The sequence below is a fragment of the Moschus berezovskii genome, chromosome X (genome assembly GCF_049115385.1).
Source record: "Moschus berezovskii isolate FMDL1 chromosome X, NW_MosBer_1.0, whole genome shotgun sequence".
NCBI lineage: Eukaryota > Metazoa > Chordata > Mammalia > Artiodactyla > Moschidae > Moschus > Moschus berezovskii.
The window spans coordinates 28,604,376-28,622,736 of NC_142488.1; the positions used below are offsets into that span (position 1 = coordinate 28,604,376).

The 18,361-nt window shown below is 39.7% G+C and overlaps 1 protein-coding gene across 7 annotated transcripts in view; it reads right to left on the reverse strand.

Moving 5' to 3' along the window:
* The window catches only part of TAB3 (TGF-beta activated kinase 1 (MAP3K7) binding protein 3), a 94,552-nt gene that overhangs the window by 42,284 nt on the left and 33,907 nt on the right, over positions 1-18,361 (reverse strand). For 5 of the 7 annotated variants that reach the window (XM_088834093.1, XM_055437854.2, XM_055437853.2 and 2 more), the window contains exons 2-3: positions 16,298-16,383; positions 15,951-16,072 (exon numbers count right to left, since the gene is read on the reverse strand). The exons of 1 other annotated variant lie outside the window; for it this stretch is intronic. The gene's annotated coding sequence lies outside the window, so the exon portion shown is untranslated. Of the gene's footprint in view, positions 1-9,320; positions 9,728-15,950; positions 16,073-16,297; positions 16,384-18,361 lie in introns of those variants that run through there. One more of the 7 variants, XM_088834092.1, reaches the window with a different exon arrangement.

Sequence of the window (18,361 nt, forward strand, 5' to 3'; positions counted from 1 at the left end):
AGAAATAAAAAGGGCAAATTAGAAACACTGAGTCAACAGAGTAACATGCTCCAATCAAAGGAACAAGATAAAACCTAGTAAGAAGAACTAAATGAAGTGGAAATAAACCTAATAAAGAATTCAAGGCAATAAACTACAGCTGATCAAAGAATTGAGAGAAGAATGAACACAGTGAGAAGTTTAACAGAATACATAAAGAAGAATCAAACAGAAATGAAGACTATAGTAAGTGAAATGAAAATTATGCTAGAAGGAACCAACAGTAGACTAAATGACACAGAGGAATGAATCAGTGAGTTGAAGAGAGGATAGTGGAAATCACTGAGCTGACCAAATGTAAAAAAAAAAAAAAAAAGAAGACATGATGACAGTTTAAAAGGACCTCTAAGATACTGTCACAGAGAAGGCAATGGCAAGCCACTCCAGTACTCTTGCCTAGAAAATCCCATGGATGGAGGAGCCTGGTAGGCTGCAGTCCGTGGGGTCGCTAAGGGTCGGACACAACTGAGCGACTTCACTTTTACTTTTCACTTTCCACTTTCACACATTGGAGAAGGAAATGGCAACCCACTCCAGTGTTCTTGCCTGGAGAATCCCAGGGACAGGGGAGCCTGGTGGGCTTCCGTCTATGGGGTCACACAGAGTCGGACACGACTGAAGTGACTTAGCAGCAGCAGCAAGATACTGTCAAGTATACTAACATTCAACTTATAAACATCCCAGAAGGATAAGGCAGAGCCAAAGGGGCACAGAACATATTTGAAGACATAATAGCTGAAAACTTCCCTAACCCAGGAAAGGAAATAGACATCCAGGTCTAGGAAGCAAAGACTCTCCAACTATATGAAACTAAAGAGGTCACACCCAGATAAATGTAATTAAACTCACAAAAAATAAAGACAAGGACAGAATATTAAAAGCAGCAAGGAAAAAGCAAGTAGTTATGTATATGGAAACTTCAATAAAGCTATCAGCTGGGAGCTCTGTCGGCCAAAACCAAGTGGCATGATCTTTTTTAAAGTGAGGAAAGGGAAAAAACAACAACCAAGAATACTCTGACCAGCAAGCCTCTCATCCACGTTTGATGGAGAAATCAAAACTTCTACAGAAGAGTTCAAAACCAGAAAGACTTCAATACTACTGAACCAGCTTTACAAGAATGTTAAAGGGTTTTTTCTAAGAAAAAGAAAAGGCCACATCTAGAAACATGAAAAATATGAAAGACAAGACAGGATCAAGATGGCAGAGGAGAAGGACATGGACCTCACCTAAGAACAAACACATCAAAAATACACCTACATGAGGAATTATTATCACAGAACATGTACTCAATGCAGACAGGGCAAGAAAATCTCCATATAACTAGACAGGACAAAAGAAAAAAAAGAAATTTGGAGGGCTCCTTAGCCTGTAGGAGGAAGCTGTGAAAAAGAAAAAGTTTTTACACACTGGGAAGATCTCTCAGAGGTAAGAAGATCATCTGGGACAGAGAGGGAGCTTCGGAGCCTCTGAGTACAAGGCAGAAACCAGTCTGTAGAGGGCAAAGCAGAGTGAGACCTGTAAAGATGGATGGTCTGGACACCCAGCACTTTCCAGCCTGAGACGCTTGTCCCCTGGGGCAGTCAGGGTCTGGGTGCTGAGGCTCGAGCTCTGGAGGTCAGAACCGGGCAGAGGACTGCACTTGGCTGCGTGGAGATAGCCTGACGGAGCTAGGGGGTGGTACACCACACTGAGGGAGTACTGGAAGAAGACTGGGCCCGCCACAGAGGAAGGTGCCATCGCTGTGGGGTGCACAAGCAAAGAGGAGGGATCGCCATAGTAGTTTCTTTCTCTGCATGTGCTCGCAGGCAACAGGGCACCACCTACACAAGCTCTGGTGTGGGCATGAGCCACCACTGCCATCTCCCAAGGCAATAGAAATAAAAACAAAAAATAAACAGGGAACTTCCCTAGTGGTTCAGTGGCTAAGACTCCACGTTCCCAAGGCAGGGGACCCAGGTTTGATCTCTGGTCGAGGAACTAGATTCCACTGAGCAATTAAGTGGTCTCATGCCACAACTAAAGATCCCTCATGCTGCAATGAAGATCAAATATCACTGCAACTAAGACCCAGTACAGCCAAATAGGTATTTTTAAAATAATAAATAAAAATAAATAGGACCTAATCATGCTTACAGAAACAATAAAAAAAATGAAAAGACAACCTATGGAATGGGAAAAAATACTTGCAAATGATGCAATGGACAAGGGCTTCATCTCCAAAACATACAAACAGTTCATATAACTCAACAACACAAGAACCAACCCAATCGGAAAAAAAAGCAGAAGACTTTAACTGACATTTCTCGAAAGAAGACATATAGATGGCCAGTACGCACATGAAAAGATGCTCAACATCACTCATTATTAGAGAAACACAAATGAAAACTACAATGAGGTACCACGTCACACCACTGAGCATGGCCATTATTAAAAAGTCTACAAAGAACAAATAGTGGAAAGGGTGTAGAGAAAGGGGACTCTCCGACACTACTGGCAGGAATGTAACTTGGTGCAGCCACTGTGAAAAACAGTATGGTGATTCTTTACCAAATGAAAAACAAAATTAGCATATGATACAGAAACCCCACTCCTAGGCATATACCCAGATAAAACTGTAATTCAAAAAGATACATGCACCCCTATGTTCACAGCAGCACTATTCCCAATAGCCAAGACATGGAAACAACCTAGGTGTCCATCAACAGACAAACAGATAAAGAAGATGTGTTACATATAAAAAATGGAATACTACTCAGCCATAAAAAAGAATGAAACAATGCCATTTGCAGTGACATGGATCCAACTATAGATTATCATACTAACTGAAATAAGTCAGGAAAGACAGGTACCATATGATATCACTTAGACATGGAATCTAAAATATGGCACAAATGAACCTATCTACAAAATAAGAAGAGACTCAAACAGAATACAGGCCCATGGTTGCCAAGAGGGAATGGGGGAGGGAGAGGGATGGACTGAGAGTTAGGGGTTAGTAGATGCAAACTATTACATTGAAAGTGAAAGTTACTCAGTCGTGTCCAAGTCTTTGTGATCCCATGGACTATACATCCATGAAATTCTCCAAGCCAGAATACTGGTGTGGGTAGCCGTTCCCTTCTCCAGGGGATCTTTCCAACCCAGGGACCGAACCCCCAGGTCTCCTGCATTGCAGGCAGATTCTTTACCAGCTGAGCCACAAGCGAAGCCCAAGAATACTGGAGTGGGTAGCCTATTCTTTCTCCAGTGGATCTTCCTGGCCTAGGAATCGAACCAGGGTCTCCCGAATTGTTGGCATATTCTTTAACAACTTTGCTATCAGGGAAGCCCAAACTATTACATTGAGAATGGATAAATAACACTGTCATACTGTACAGCAGAGGGAACTATATCTAATCCCTAGGGATAAACCATAATGAAAAAGAATATAAAAAAGAATGAATATATGCTTATAAGTGAGTCACTTTGCTGTACAGCAATTAGCACAACATTGTAGATCAACTATTCTTCAATAAAAAATTATGAAAATAAAAAATTCATTAGTAAAGGCAAATACATAGTAAGGGTAGCAAATCAACCAAGTACAAAACTAGTAGGAAGTTCGTAAGACAAAAGCAGTAAAATCATCTGTATCCTCATTAAGGGATACAAAAACAAAAAGACATAAAATACTATGTCCAAAACAGTAATTTTAGGGGGACTGGAGTAAAAATAAAAGTTGATGTAATGCATTTGAAATAAGAGATCAGCAACTTGAAACAATCATGTATATATATAGATGACTACATATCAGTTCAGTTCAGTCGCTCAGTCGTGTCCGACTCTCCGCGACCCCATGAATCACAGCACGCCAGGCCTCCCTGTCCATCACCAACTCCCGGAGTACACTCAAACTCATGTCCACAGAGTCGGTGATGCCATCCAGCCATCTCATTCTCCGTCGTCCCCTTCTCCTCCCGCCCCCAACCTTTCCCAGCATCAGTCTTTTCCAGTGAGTCAACTCGTCGCATGAGATGGCCAAAGTATTGCAGTTTCAGCTTTAGCATCAGTCCTTCCAATGAACACCCAGGATCGATCTCCCTCAGAATGGACTGGTTGGATCTCCATATAAACCTCATGAAAATCACAAACCAAAAAATTTGCAACAGAAAAGAAAAACGAGAAAGGAATCTAAACATAACACTGAATTTAGTCATCAGTGGAAGAAAAAAAAAGAAAGAACAACAAAAAACAGAAAAATACCCCCCAAACAACTTACAAAATGGCAATAAGTACATATCAATAACTATCAATAATTACTTTAGGACTTTCCTGGGAGTCCAGTAATTAAGAATATGCCTGGCAGTGTAGGGGACACAGGTTCCATCCCCGGTCTGGGAAAATTCCACATGCCATGGAGCAAACAAACCCTTGCACCACAACTACTAAGTCGGAGCTCTAGAGCCCATGCACTGCAACTGTTGAAGCCCATGGGCCCTAGAGTCCACGCTCCTGAACAAGAGAAGCCAACACAATGGGAAGCGCATGCACTACAATTGGAGAGTAGCCCCTGCTCATGGCAGCTAGAGAAAGCCCAAGTACAGCAAGGAAGACTCAGCAAAGCCAAAAATAATAAAGCTAACTAAAAATAAATAAATACATAAAGCCAACCTTATTATTTTAAATAATACTTTAAATGTAAATAGATTAAATGCACCAATCAAAAGACATAGAATGGCTGAACAGATACAAAAACCATATTTATACTGCCTATAAGAGACTCACTTCAGATTTAAAGACACACATAAGGGGACTTCCTTGGTAGTCCAGTGGTTAAGAATTTGCCTTGAAATACAAGGGACGCGGTTTTTTGTTTTTTCAGTTCTGCCAGTTTATTGCTACCAACCCATCTCCCTCCATCCTTCTCATGCATGCGTGCTCACTCATGTAACACCATGAACTGTAGCCCGCCAGAACCCTCTGTCCATGGACTTTTCTAAGCAAGAACACTGGAATGGGTTGCCATTTCCTTCTCCAATATGCGGTTTTGATCCCTGTTCAGGGAACCAAGATCCAACATGCCACGGAGCAACTAGGCCTGCGTGCCACAACTATGACAGCGCAGCCAAAACTAACAAACTAAATAAATAAATATTTAAAAACAAACAAACAAAAACACACAGACTGAAAGAGAGAGACTGGAAAACAGTATTCCAAACAAATGAAAAACAAGAGAGCCAGGGCAGCAATAGACATACCTATCAACAGAACAGAGAGCCCACAAATAAACCACATATGGTCATTTAATCTATGACAAAGGAGAATGTATAGTTTCTTCAATAAGTATACTGGGAAAACTGGTATTTACAAATAAAGGAATGAAATTTGAACATTTTCTTACACCATACATAAAAACAAACACAAAATTGATTAAAGACCGAAATATAAGACTGAAAACCATAAAACTCCTAGAGTAAACCGTAAAGTAGAACACTCCTTGACCTAAATCATAGCAACATTTTTTTGGAATTTGTCTCCTAAGACAAAAGAAATAAAACCAAAAAGAAACAAATGGGACATAATTAAACTTAAAGCTTTTGCACAGCAAAGAAAGCCACTGCTAAAAGAAAAAGACCTACTGAATGGAAGAAAATATTTGCAAGTGATATGACCAATAAGGAGTTCTTAATAATATCCAAAATATATAAACCACTCATATAACTAGATTAAAAAATGAGCAGACATCCTAAGTAGACAATTTTCCAAAGAAGACATATAGACATGTCAATCCAAAGATTGACAGGCACATGAAAAGATGCTCAACACTGCTAATCATCAAAGAAATGTAAATAAAAACCACAATGAGACATCACCTTACACCTCTCAGAATGGCTATCATCAAAAAGACCACAAATAACCAATGTGGGCAAGACTGAAGAAAAGGCATCACTTGTACACTGCTAGCAGGAAGGTATATTTGCACAGCCACTGGGGAAAACAGTATGGAGGTTCCTCAGAAAACTGAAGATAAGAGTTACCATATGATCCAGCAATTGCATTCCTGGATATATATCCAACGAAAACAAAAACACCACTTTGAAAAGGTACGTGCACCCCAATGTTCACAGCAGCATTACTGACAAGAGCCAAGATATGGAAGCATCCCAAGTGTTCGTCAAGAGATGAATGGATAAAAATGTTCTGTGTGTCTGTGTATAAAGGAATACTATTCAACCATAAAAAAAAGAAAATTTCCCACTTGCAACAACATAGATGGTGAACCTAGAGGGTATGATACTTAGTGAAATAAGTCAGAAAAAGGCATATGTATGTTATTTATATGTGGAGTCTAAAAAATAAAACTAATTACTATAACAAGACAGACTCACAGATAAAGATAGCAAAGCAGTGGCTACCAATGGGGAAAGGAAAGCGGGGAGGGGCAAAGTAGGGGCAGGGGATAAGAAGTGTAACAAACTACTAGGTATACGTAAGTTCAATTCAGTTCAGTTCAGTTCAGTCGCTCAGTCGTGTCCGACTCTCTGCGACCCCATGAATCACAGCACGCCAGGCCTCCCTGTCTATCACCAACTCCCGGAGTTCACTCAAACTCATGTCCACAGAGTCGGTGATGCCATCCAGCCATATCATTCTCTGTCGTCCCCTTCTCCTCCCTCCCCAAACAAGGATATATTTTACAGGACAGGGAATAGAGCCAATATTTTATAATAACTATACATGGAGTATAATATATAAAAATGTGAATAACTATCATACATCTGAAACTAATATAATATTGTAAATCAACTATAAGTCAGTTTTTTTAAAAAGCTAACAGCAACAAATGTTAACAATACATAAGTCTGTGTAAAGAGCATACAACATTCTTTGTACCATATTAATTCTTGCAACTTCTCTAGAATTATTTCCCAAAACCAAAGCCAAAACAAGACAAAACCGAAACGAAAGCCTGTAGTTCTATTCAGGGATTATTCCTCAATCACCACTGAATTCCAGAGTCTGACCTGCTGCTGCTGCTGCTGCTAAGTCACTTCAGTCGTGTCCGACTCTGTGTGACCCCATAGACGGAAGCCCACCAGGCTCCCCCGTCCCTGGGATTCTCCAGACAAGAACACTGGAGTGGGTTGCCATTTCCTTCTCCAATGTGTGAAAGTGAAAAGTGAAAGTTAAGTCGCTTAGTCATGTCCAACCCTTAGCGACCTCATGGATTGCAGCCTTCCAGGCTCCTCCATCCATGGGATTTTCTAGGCAAGAGTACTGGAGTGGCTTGCCATTGTCTTCTCCGGAGTCTGACCTAGTACCTGCTCAAATGTTTCCTACATAATGAAGAATGAATTTCACAATACTAAAGCAATCTAGCTAGTAAGATAAGAAAAATATATAGATAAACCTTGCCCCCTACCTTCTGTACACTCCATCTCCCAATAAAAAACTGGGGGATCAGGGATCACCTATGTAATGACTTTAGGCTACTAAATCATTGGGTACAGTTTCTAGTTTGCCCCTTTTAAAGCATCCCAGATCTGAAATGCTAAGAGATTCTACCAGTTTAAGCTTTAATTTAAAATGTAAGTATTTATACAACGGAATATTACTCAGCTATTAAAAAGAATACATCTGAATCAGTTTTAATGAGGTGGATGAAACTGGAGCCTATTATACAGAGTGAAGTAAGCCAGAAAGAAAAACACCAATACAGTATACTAACACATATATATGGAATTTAGAAACATGGTAATGATAACCCTATATGCGAGACAGCAAAAGAGACACAGATGTATAGAACAGTCTTTTGGACTCTGTGGGAGAGGGTGAGGGTGGGATGATTTGGGAGAATGGCATTGAAACAAGTATATTATCCTATGTGAAATAGATCTCTAGTCCAGGTGTGATGCATGAGACAAGGCGCTCAGGGCTGGCACACTGGGATGACCCTGAGGGATGGGATGGGAAGAGAGGTGGGGGCATTCAGGATGGGGAACACATGTACACCTGGGGTGGATTCATGTCAATGTATGGCAAAACCAATATAATACTGTAATTAGCCTCCAATTAAAATAAATTAAAAATAAAATAAAATGTACGTATTTAAAGTCTTTAGTGTTTAACTTTCTTTTCAGAAATAAGGTTTGAATTTTCCACCTTTTTGATCAAAATAAACACTACCTGCCATTTTCACAGTAAGATAATCTATACCTTGCACTAGCCACAGGAGTCCTAACTGGATGAGTAACCTTGCCAAGTCACTGAAGCACGAACACAGTATAGTCCAATTAAACTATAATGCTACTCCTTTTAATTGTCCTAGGAGTTACATTAAGTAAAAAGAAACAGGTGAAATTATTAATAATTCTAATATATTTAATCCAAGACAGCAAAAAGACTATTGTTTTTAACATAAATTCAATATAAACATCACTGATATTTTACAAATTTTTTTTCAAACTAAGTCTTGGGAGTGCAGTGTATACTTTATATTTATAACACATTTCAAGTGCTCAGTATCCATCTGAAGTTACTACCCTCTTCCAACAACAAAAGAGAAGACTCTACACATGGACATCACCAGATGGCAATACCGAAATCAGATTGATTATATTCTTTGCAGCCAAAGATGAATAAGCTCTATAGAGTCAGCAAAAACAAGACTGGGAGCTGACTGTGGCTCAGATCATGAACTCCTTATTGCCAAATTCAGACTTAAATTGAAGAAAGTAGGAAAAACCACTACACTATTCAGGTATGACCTACATCAAATCCCTTATGATTATACAGTGGAAGTGAGAAATAGATTCAAGGGATTGGATCTGATAGACAGAGTGCCTGAAAAACTGGACGGAGGTTCGTGACACTGTACAGGAGACAGGGATCAAGATCATCCCCAAGAAAAAGAAATGCAACAAAGCAAAATGGTTGCCTCAGGAGGGCTTACAGATAGCTGTGAAAGGAAGAGAAGCAAAAAGCAAAGGAGAAAAGGAAAGATATAAGCATCTGAATGCAGAGTTCCAAAGAACAGCAAGGAGAGATAAGAAAGCCTTCCTCAGTGATCAATGCAAAGAAATAGAGGAAAACAACAGAATAGGAAAAACAAGAGATCTCTTCAAGAAAATTAGAGATTCCAAGGGAACATTTCATGCAAAGATGGGCTTGATAAAGGACAGAGAAGGTATGGACATAAGATATGTAGAAGATATTAAGAAGAGGTGGCAACAACACACAGAAGAACTGTACAAAAAGATCTTCATGACCCAGATAATCATGATGATGTGATCACTCACCTAGATCCAGACATCCTGGAATGCAAACTCAAGTGGGCCTTACGAAGCATCACTATGAACAAACCTAGTGGAGGGAACAGAATTCCAGTTGAGCGGTTTCAAATCCTAAAAGATGATGCTGTGAAAGTGCTGCACTCAACATGTCGGCAAACTTGGAAAACTCAGCAGTGGCCACAGGACTGGAAAAGGTCAGTTTCATTCCAATCCCAAAGAAAGGCAATGCCAAAGAAAGTTCAAACTACCACACAATTGCACTCACTCAAACGCTAGCAATGTAATGTTCAAAATTCTCCAAGTTAGGCTTCAACAGTACATAAAGTGTGAACTTCCAGATGTTTAAGTTGATGTTTAGAAAAGACTGAGGAACCAGAGATCAAATTGCCAACATCCGTCGGATCATCAAAAAAGCAAGAGAGTTTCAGAAAAACATCTACTTCTGTTTTATTGACCATGCCAAAGCCTTTGACCGTGTGGATCACAACAAACTGTGGAAAATTCTTCAAGAGATGGGAATAACAGACCACCCAATTTGCCTCCTGAGAGATCTGTATGCAGGTCAGGAAGCAACAGTTAGAACTTGACATGGAACAACAGACTGGTTCCAAATTGGGAAAGGAGTACATCAAGGCTGTATATTGTCACCCTGCTTATTTAACTTATATGCAGAATACATCATGTGAAATGCTGGGCTGGATGAAGCACAAGCTGGAATCAAGATTTCTGGGAGAAATATCAATAACCTCAGATACACAGATGACACCATCCTTATGTCAAGAAGCTAAGAAAAACTAAAGAGCCTTTTGAGAGTGAGAGAGGAGAGTGAGAAAGCTGGCTTAAAACTCAACATTCAAAAAACAAAGATCATGGCATCCAGTCCCATCACTTCATGGCAAATAGATGGCGAAACAATGGAAACAGTGACAGACTTTATTTTGGGGGGATCCAAAATCACTGCAAATGGTGACTGCAGTCATGAAATTAAAAGACGCTTGCTCTTTGGAAGGAAAGATATGACCAACGTAGACAGCATATTAAAAAGCAGAGACATTACTTTGCCAACAAAGGTCCATCTAGTGAAGGCTATGGTTTTTCCAGTAGTCATTTAAGTTAGACTATAAAGAAAGCTGAGAGCTGAAGAATCGATGCTTTTGAACTGTGGTGTTGGAGAAGACTCTTGACAGTCCCATGGACTGCAAGGAGATCCAGCCAGTCCATCCTAAAGGAAATCCGTCCTGAATATTCATTGGAAGGACTGATGCTGAAGCTGAAGCTCCAATACTTTGGCGACCTGATGTGAAGAACTGACTCATTAGAAAAGAGCCTGATTCTGGGAAAGATTGAAGGCAGGAAGAGAAGGGGACAACAGAGGATGAGATGGTTGAACAGCATCACGGACTCCGTGGACATGAGTTTGTGCAAGCTCCGAGAGCTGGTGTGCACAGGGACGCCTGGCATGCTGCAATCCATGGGGTCACAAAGAGTCAGACACAACTGAGCAACTGAACTGACTGACCTTACTGGTCAGTGCAACTCTAAGGCCTTTGGATTTTGATTTTAAATTATTACAGGCTAAGAGCTACAATTTTTAAGATTCCCCAAATCAGTATCTTCTTTAAGAGTATACAACTGACTGGGCACAGGGCCTAGCACAGAGGAGGTGTTCAATATTTCTTAGGTGAAATGAACAAAATGCAATTCATTACATTTAATGATAGGAATGACTTTATGGTCTTCTCTCATAACTCAGTTGGTAAAGAATCTGCCTGCAATGCAGGAGACTCTGGTTCAATTCCTGGGCCAGGAAGATCCACTGGCGAAGTGATAGGCTACCCACTCCAGTAATCTTGGGCTTCCCTTGTGGCTCAGCTGGTAAAGAATCCACCTGCAATATGGAAGAACTGGGTTCGATCCCTGGGTTGGGAAGATCCCTTGGAGAAGGGAAAGGCTACCCACTCCAGTATTCTGGTCTGGAGAATTCCAATACAACTGCCTTTTTATAAGAAAGAAAGACAAAGGTCAATAAAAACAAGGATATTTCAGATGTCAAGAGCCTGGGATCCACAGACTACTTCAGACCTCTTCAGGGTTTCTAGCTCCTGGCTAGCTTTATTACCATTCAGAACCTCAGGTGCACTGAGACCAAAGTTACTACTGCCTTTATCACCTTTATTTATCAGCTACCATTTACTGAACAACCATGGTATGCCCTGAAAAGTAGTTATAATTACCTCCACTTTACAAATAGGAAATCTAACTCAGAGAATAGGCACATGGCAGATTCGTGGCTCAAACCCAAGCCTGCCTTCTTCAACGTCTTTCTTTCCACAATGTTACTGGTAGCTATCAAGGATGTTCCCAGCTGAGTGACGACAAGCACTCTTCTTTCACTAGCTCGTAGGGGAGGAAAGAAAGCAAACTCTCACCAATTTATCATCCCAATAGCAGGGTACAGGTGTGTAGGATGTGGAAGGCAGAGATGGCAAGAAAGAATCCTGCAAATAAGCTGTTTTCAGACATACAAGAAACGGCTGAAGAGGAAAAGCTGCCGTTTTCTTTTTTAAGGATTACAAATACTTGCCTTCGAAAAAACATTAAAATGCATCTTTACAATCGAGGCCAACAGCTTGCTAACCCACAAAGATGGCTACCATCTGAAAAGATGATTAATAGTAGACCTACTTTTCACAAGGAGTAGGAATCTAAACTGATAAAAGCTCATTCTCTTCTATTGTGAAGAGATTGTGTCAATAATCTTAAATGTGACAAGTAGTCTGCTCTGTACAAACATTCACTCACATAAGCAGTAACTAATGTGAATAATCATTACGTATTTCACAATATATAACATTCTCAAATAAACTTGACTTTTGGGGATGATAAAATACTGAAATACTTTTTAAAAAGCTATTTCCTTTCTGCTCAGAGTGAGGTTAAGCCAACAGTTTACAAACAGAAAATATTCCAACCAATAAGATCAACCAATTTCTTAAAAAAACAAAGTTTTATAGTAAAGTAGTACACTGGATTTGTGTATTTAATCTCACAGAATACAAGTAAAATTATACACTGTCATACAGGATCTCATATTATAGATTTGAATGATTTAGATTAAAACATACAATTGATTCCTGCTCATATATATTACAGTATTCAAGAACTATGCAAAACACATACAGACTTTATTACTTAACAATATTATAATGGGCTGCTACTTTTCATATCATATTAAAATGAGTCATGATGTGACACCAGCCAGAAGATGAAAGTAGTATTTGAATTGTACTAGGACATGACCAAACTCCTGGGACACCCCTCAAACACCCCAACTACACCACAGATGGCCACAGCTGTGGACTGTGGAGCTGTGTAGGCAGTAACCCTAGATCAAGAAGGAACAAATACCGAAGGCATAAACCCTACGAATGTCACACAGTTCCAAAGCCACATAAACCAGGAGATTCTGTAGCACTGAGCCTTTGTTGCCTGCAAGCTTTGCAGGATTCCTTATTTCTTAAGGCACTACAGCAACTGGAGGGCTGGGATGGTATGCTTATCTAAGGCTTCCTCCAGCGATGCAGAATTTCTCTCAACAGAATTCCCCCTTCCAACCAGAGAGGAAGTTTCCCCAGAGCTCTACTCCTATGCCACAATTCTCTACACTATAGAAGATGACTTCAACACCTAGCGCTTTGTCTCCACAGCCTTTTCTGAGCTCAGCAAATATTGAGGGCTGTGATGACCCTGACGATTTACCTCTGCCAAAATTTTAGCTCACTTTCTAAGATAACTACATCACAAGTTATAACCCAATGGTCTGTGGCCAAAACCAGCCCACCAATCTGTTGGGCTTGGCCTTGGCGTGATAAAAAGAAAAAAAGTTGAGCCACAGTTTAGGACAATTTTACATAAAACCTTGGGTATCTAGGTTTTGTCCGAAAAGTCAGATCTACCAGTAGTCAACAACCAGCTGAAGCTAAGGACACATACTCTCTAGTGTGCCTAATCCCTACATTCCCCTCACGTGTCCCAGACAGAGGCCATGCCTTGGTCCATTGACTGACATACTTGTTGGGTCTCTTGACAGCTGAAATGTGTTCAATAGAGAAGCTGAAAGGTAGTACTACATGTATTAGTCTGCCTAGTGTGTCTCAGCAGTATGCTATTGATGTGGTAACGTGAGGCACAATGATTCATCATGCAAGTCCATTGCATGTGACACAAGGTGTTTGGCATCCTGGTCTCCCCCTGTAAAACCCCAATAGCACCTCCAAATGGGCCCAGGAAAGGTAACAATATCTCTGGCTGACAATCACTGCTAGCATGTTAAGTTTAGTGAGGTGAGCATTTCCCAGGTTTGAAAAAAAGCCTTATTGTGAGAGAACTTTTAAGATAATCTTTCAGTGGAAGGCTAAGAGGATTTTTCATACATATACCTGTAAGGATGCTACCAAAAAACAAGTGAGAAATAGGAATGCTGCTGAGTCACTTCAGTCGTGTCCGACTCTGTGTGACCCCATAGACGGAAGCCCACCAGGCTCCCCCGTCCCTGGGATTCTCCAGGCAAGAACACTGGAGTGGGTTCCTATTCCTGAAATAGGAATAGGATAGTTATTATTTCCCCTAAATAAGCCTTCCAAATAATTTCTAAAACTACTATCCTACGGGATTTTCATTCATATTAGAAACTATTTTGACATAGTCACATATTCACTGCACTGCATCTATCTCAAATTGTTATATTCTCAAGAGACTATAGACCAAAGTAATATTCATATTCAAAGATTCATCAAAGCCATTTTCAAGTTAAATATAAATCCCCAGAAAGAAACAGAAGCATATTCAGATTAAATTGAAGCTTAACGCCCCTCCCCATGAGTATCTATTTGCCAGCTGCCACCTATACAGGACATACCATACATGCCACTGCCTGTCTTCCCCCACCAATCTCCCCTACAGAAATAAAAATAAAGGTACTTGGTATTTCCTCCCAATTCCGAGGCTGGTAACAAAGAGTTAGGATATTAAAAGATAAACAAAGCTTAATAACCTTATATAGTGGTAATGGATAAAAGAAATGGGCAAGCCTTGATTCTTACTTATTAGAAATATTTTGTTCAATTAAGAATGAGTTGGTGGTAGAGGAGAAAATTGTATCTCAGTTAGAGAAATCAAAGATTTCCTTTATAAAGTGACTTCAAAAATATTTCAAGAACATTCTAGAAAAGGCAAAACAATAGAAGACAGTAAGAAGACCAACAGTTGCCAGAGGTTTCTGGGGAGGATAGGAGGGCTCATAGGTGAAACATAAGAGATTTTTAGGACAGTGAAATAATTCTGCATCACACTGTAATGGGAGGTACATGACAGTATGCACTTGTCAAAACCCATAGAACTTTTTAACACAAAGAACCAACCTTAAAGTACACAAATTTTTAAAAATCTTTTAGAAAGTCAGGGAGTCCCAGGAAGGAATGGAGACCATATGACAAAATCTAACTGTATTACTAGTACACGAGCAGGGGATGGGGGAAAGCTGCCAATCTAAATAACTTTGGAGTAGTCTGTAAAGCTAAAGACAAAAGAAACTGTACATGAGTAATGTATTCCAGCTGATCAAGCTGCCACAGGGGTACAGTTAACAAAACTGATACACAACTATGCATGCACAATGGGATTAAACAACTAAATAAATGGATGGTGAATGGTGGGAGCCAGATTTCTCACTGTTGGAGTGGGAGGTTGCAGAAAAGTAAGGGGAGGAGGCTAGAATGACCTATGTGGAAATGGATTAGACTTGGAGACATCGATATGAACTCATGTTTACCTACCACAGAGAGAGAGAGAGAAAGAGAAATGAATACACAGAAATACTTATAGAGATGCAAAAATATACAGGTAATATATACACAGGATTTCAGCTAAGAGGGCCTAGAAGCAGGAAAACCCTAGTAGCCACACACACACCTAGCACCTAGAACTTCATTTCCAATAGCATTCTCTAATAAAAGAAACCTGGTCTTTTAGTACCAGATAGTAAGGACGTGTTCCAAAAAAAAAAAAGAAAAACCAAGAAACACATGAAGATGGGGGCATGCCAGAGTGTAACAGGAGCCAACCAAGAGAGTTCCTAATAGCCAAAACATAAAAAATTTGAGCAACAAAATAAATAAGGTGGCATTGGATTATGACCCACCATAGAAAAGAAATAAGCCCGAACTGATAAACAAATGACTGAATAAATAAATAAATAAATCTCTCATGTAGAATTCCCAGTAATTTATGTGGGTGGAACACCCTCAAGAAGAGAGCAAACTTCCCACTTCTTAGGACTAAGATAGGACTACACTTAGTGACTTATTTCCAAACAACACAGCATGAACAGAGTTTTTACAAAAAAAAAAAAAAAAAGTTAACTTTAGAGCAGAGAAACTTGACAAACATATTCTTAGCCAGGTTACAGAGTAAACAATAACAGTGATAAATCTTGATGACAGCATGTACCCTTTATATAACATAATGAGAATGGTACTTTACCTCTATGATCTTCCTCCCCCAAACCCATAATAACCCCAGTCTAACCATGAGAAAAACATCAGATCAACCCTAATTGAGGGACATTCTACAAAATACCTGATCAATTATCTTCAAAACTGACAAGGTCATCAAAACAAGCAAAGTCTGAGAAACTGTCACAGCCAAGAGGAGCCTAAAAAGACATGACGATAACTGAAATAGGGTACCCTGGTGGGATCCTGAAAGAGAAAAAATACATTAGGTTAAAAACTAAGGAAATCTGCAGAAAATATAAATTTTAGTTAATAACAGTTTTAATATTGGGTAATTAATTGTAACAAGTATACCATGCTACTGAAAGTTATTAGTAACAAAGGAAATCGAGTGCAGGGAGTCTATTAACTTTTCAATTTTTCTGAAAAATTAAAACTGTTCTAAAAAATAAACTTTGGTTTTTAAATTACCTCAAAATGGTTTATGAGCCGTTGGCACAGGACTCTTATTCACATCTCCAGCTCTCAAAGCACATTCTTTTCAGTAGACTGGAAATCTGACAAAATGAGGAGATAAGTTGTCCTTTTATTAACTTCCTAACTCAATACAGTGACTTAAGCAGACAGGGTGCTAGACCACACTTTTGGGGCAAGCGGTTCTTTCCCAAGTATCATCACAATCAGACACTTCTTTTCCTTTCAGTTCAGTCCTGTTCAGTCGCTCAGTCGTGTCCGACTCTGCGACCCCATGAATCACAGCACGCCAGGCCTCCCTGTCCATCACCAACTCCCGGAGTTCACTCAAACTCATGTCCATCGAGTCGGTGATGCCATCCAGCCATCTCATTCTCTGTCGCCCCCGTCTCCTCCCGCCCTCAATCACTTCCATCATCAGAGTCTTTTCCAGTGAGTCAACTCGTCGCATGAGGTGGCCAAAGTATTGGAGTTTCAGTTTTAGCGTCAGTCCTCCCAATGAACACCCAGGATTGATCTCCTCTAGAATGGACTGATTGGATCTCCCTGAAGTCCAAGGGACTCTCAAGAGTCTTCTCCAGCATCACAGTTCAAAAGCATCAATTCTTCGGCGATCAGCTTTCTTCACAGTCCAACTCTCACATCCATACATTAGGTCACAAATATCTTCTACAGTAAATTCTACATTATCCCACAGAATAGAGCAGTTGTGAAAGACAAAAAGTCCACTGGCTATTTTCTCCTAGATTCTACTACTGGTGGCTCAGAGGTTAAAGCGTCTGCCTACAATGCGGGAGACCCGGGTTCGATCCCTGGGTCGGGGAGATCCCTGGAGAAGGAAATGGCAACCCACTCCAGTATTCTTGCCTGGAGAAGCCCATGGAGGGAGGAGCCCGGTAGGCTACAGTCCACGGGGTCACAAAAAGTCAGACACAGAATAGAGCAGTTCAGAAAGATAAAAAGTCCACTGCCTGTTTTCTCATAAGGCTTGTGTAACACACCTGGCTATGATTTACCACTTTGAGCTCCCCATTCCATCAAGAGTAGACAGGATGAAGTCTAGGCCTATCAAGCATGTACAAAATTTTCAATTGCACAGGCAAAATAGTATATAACTTAAAACAATGCTACTGTATAACCCATTTCTGCTCCACGAAGAACAATTTTTATATGCAGTAGTGATCTTACTGGCTTATTTTGACAGATGAGCATTCTCTCTCTCCATCATTTAGAATTTATATTCATTCTTAGTAAATCTAATAATTCAATGTTAACCTTATCATTCTAGGGCAAATACTGGCTTGTATTATATATCAGAGCCATCATGCATATAAGTTTCCAATTAATCTACTGACTCAACCTCCTTATAACCACAGCAGAGATAAAATAACATTTCCTGTTTATAATGTGTTTTTTTCAGTGTTTTACTATATATATTTTATTTTTTTAATTTCTCAGGTTTTTTTATCTTAAATAGTACCTGAAAACTTAACTTCAAGTATGAACAAGAAGTGCTTATACCTACAGGAAGGCTGTTTTCTACCATGTGAAATAGCTTTTTCAGATCTCTGATATGACAAAAATCCACCCCACATTCATGTTAACCTTATCCCCATCGACTTTAATCAAAACAGTTTTCTCTCCTTTCTAAATGACTATAAAAGCTATTGTGTGTTTGTTACCATATTGTGCACCTGAAATAATGTTTATCAACTTTTTATTTTCCTCTGGGTTTTATAACGGTAAACCTTGAGAATGAGAACCAAACATGTTCTTTGACCTACAGTGCCTTGTGCACACTAAATAAATAAATGTATAAAGTTCCAAATAAGTGCAAATCTAATTTGCTTTGGTTGAGGTGTTCCAAGGTCTTCATTAGGTCAATTATTAAAAGACATCATCTAAAAAGACACAGGACAACCTACTGGTAACCTACACAAGAGGCAAATCATCTTGACATTTTATTACTTCAAGAGTTTACTTTAAACAGTGTTTTACAAATGGTGGGCTGTGACAGTAAACTGTATAAGAAATTTACTAGGTGATTAGTATTTAGGGAAA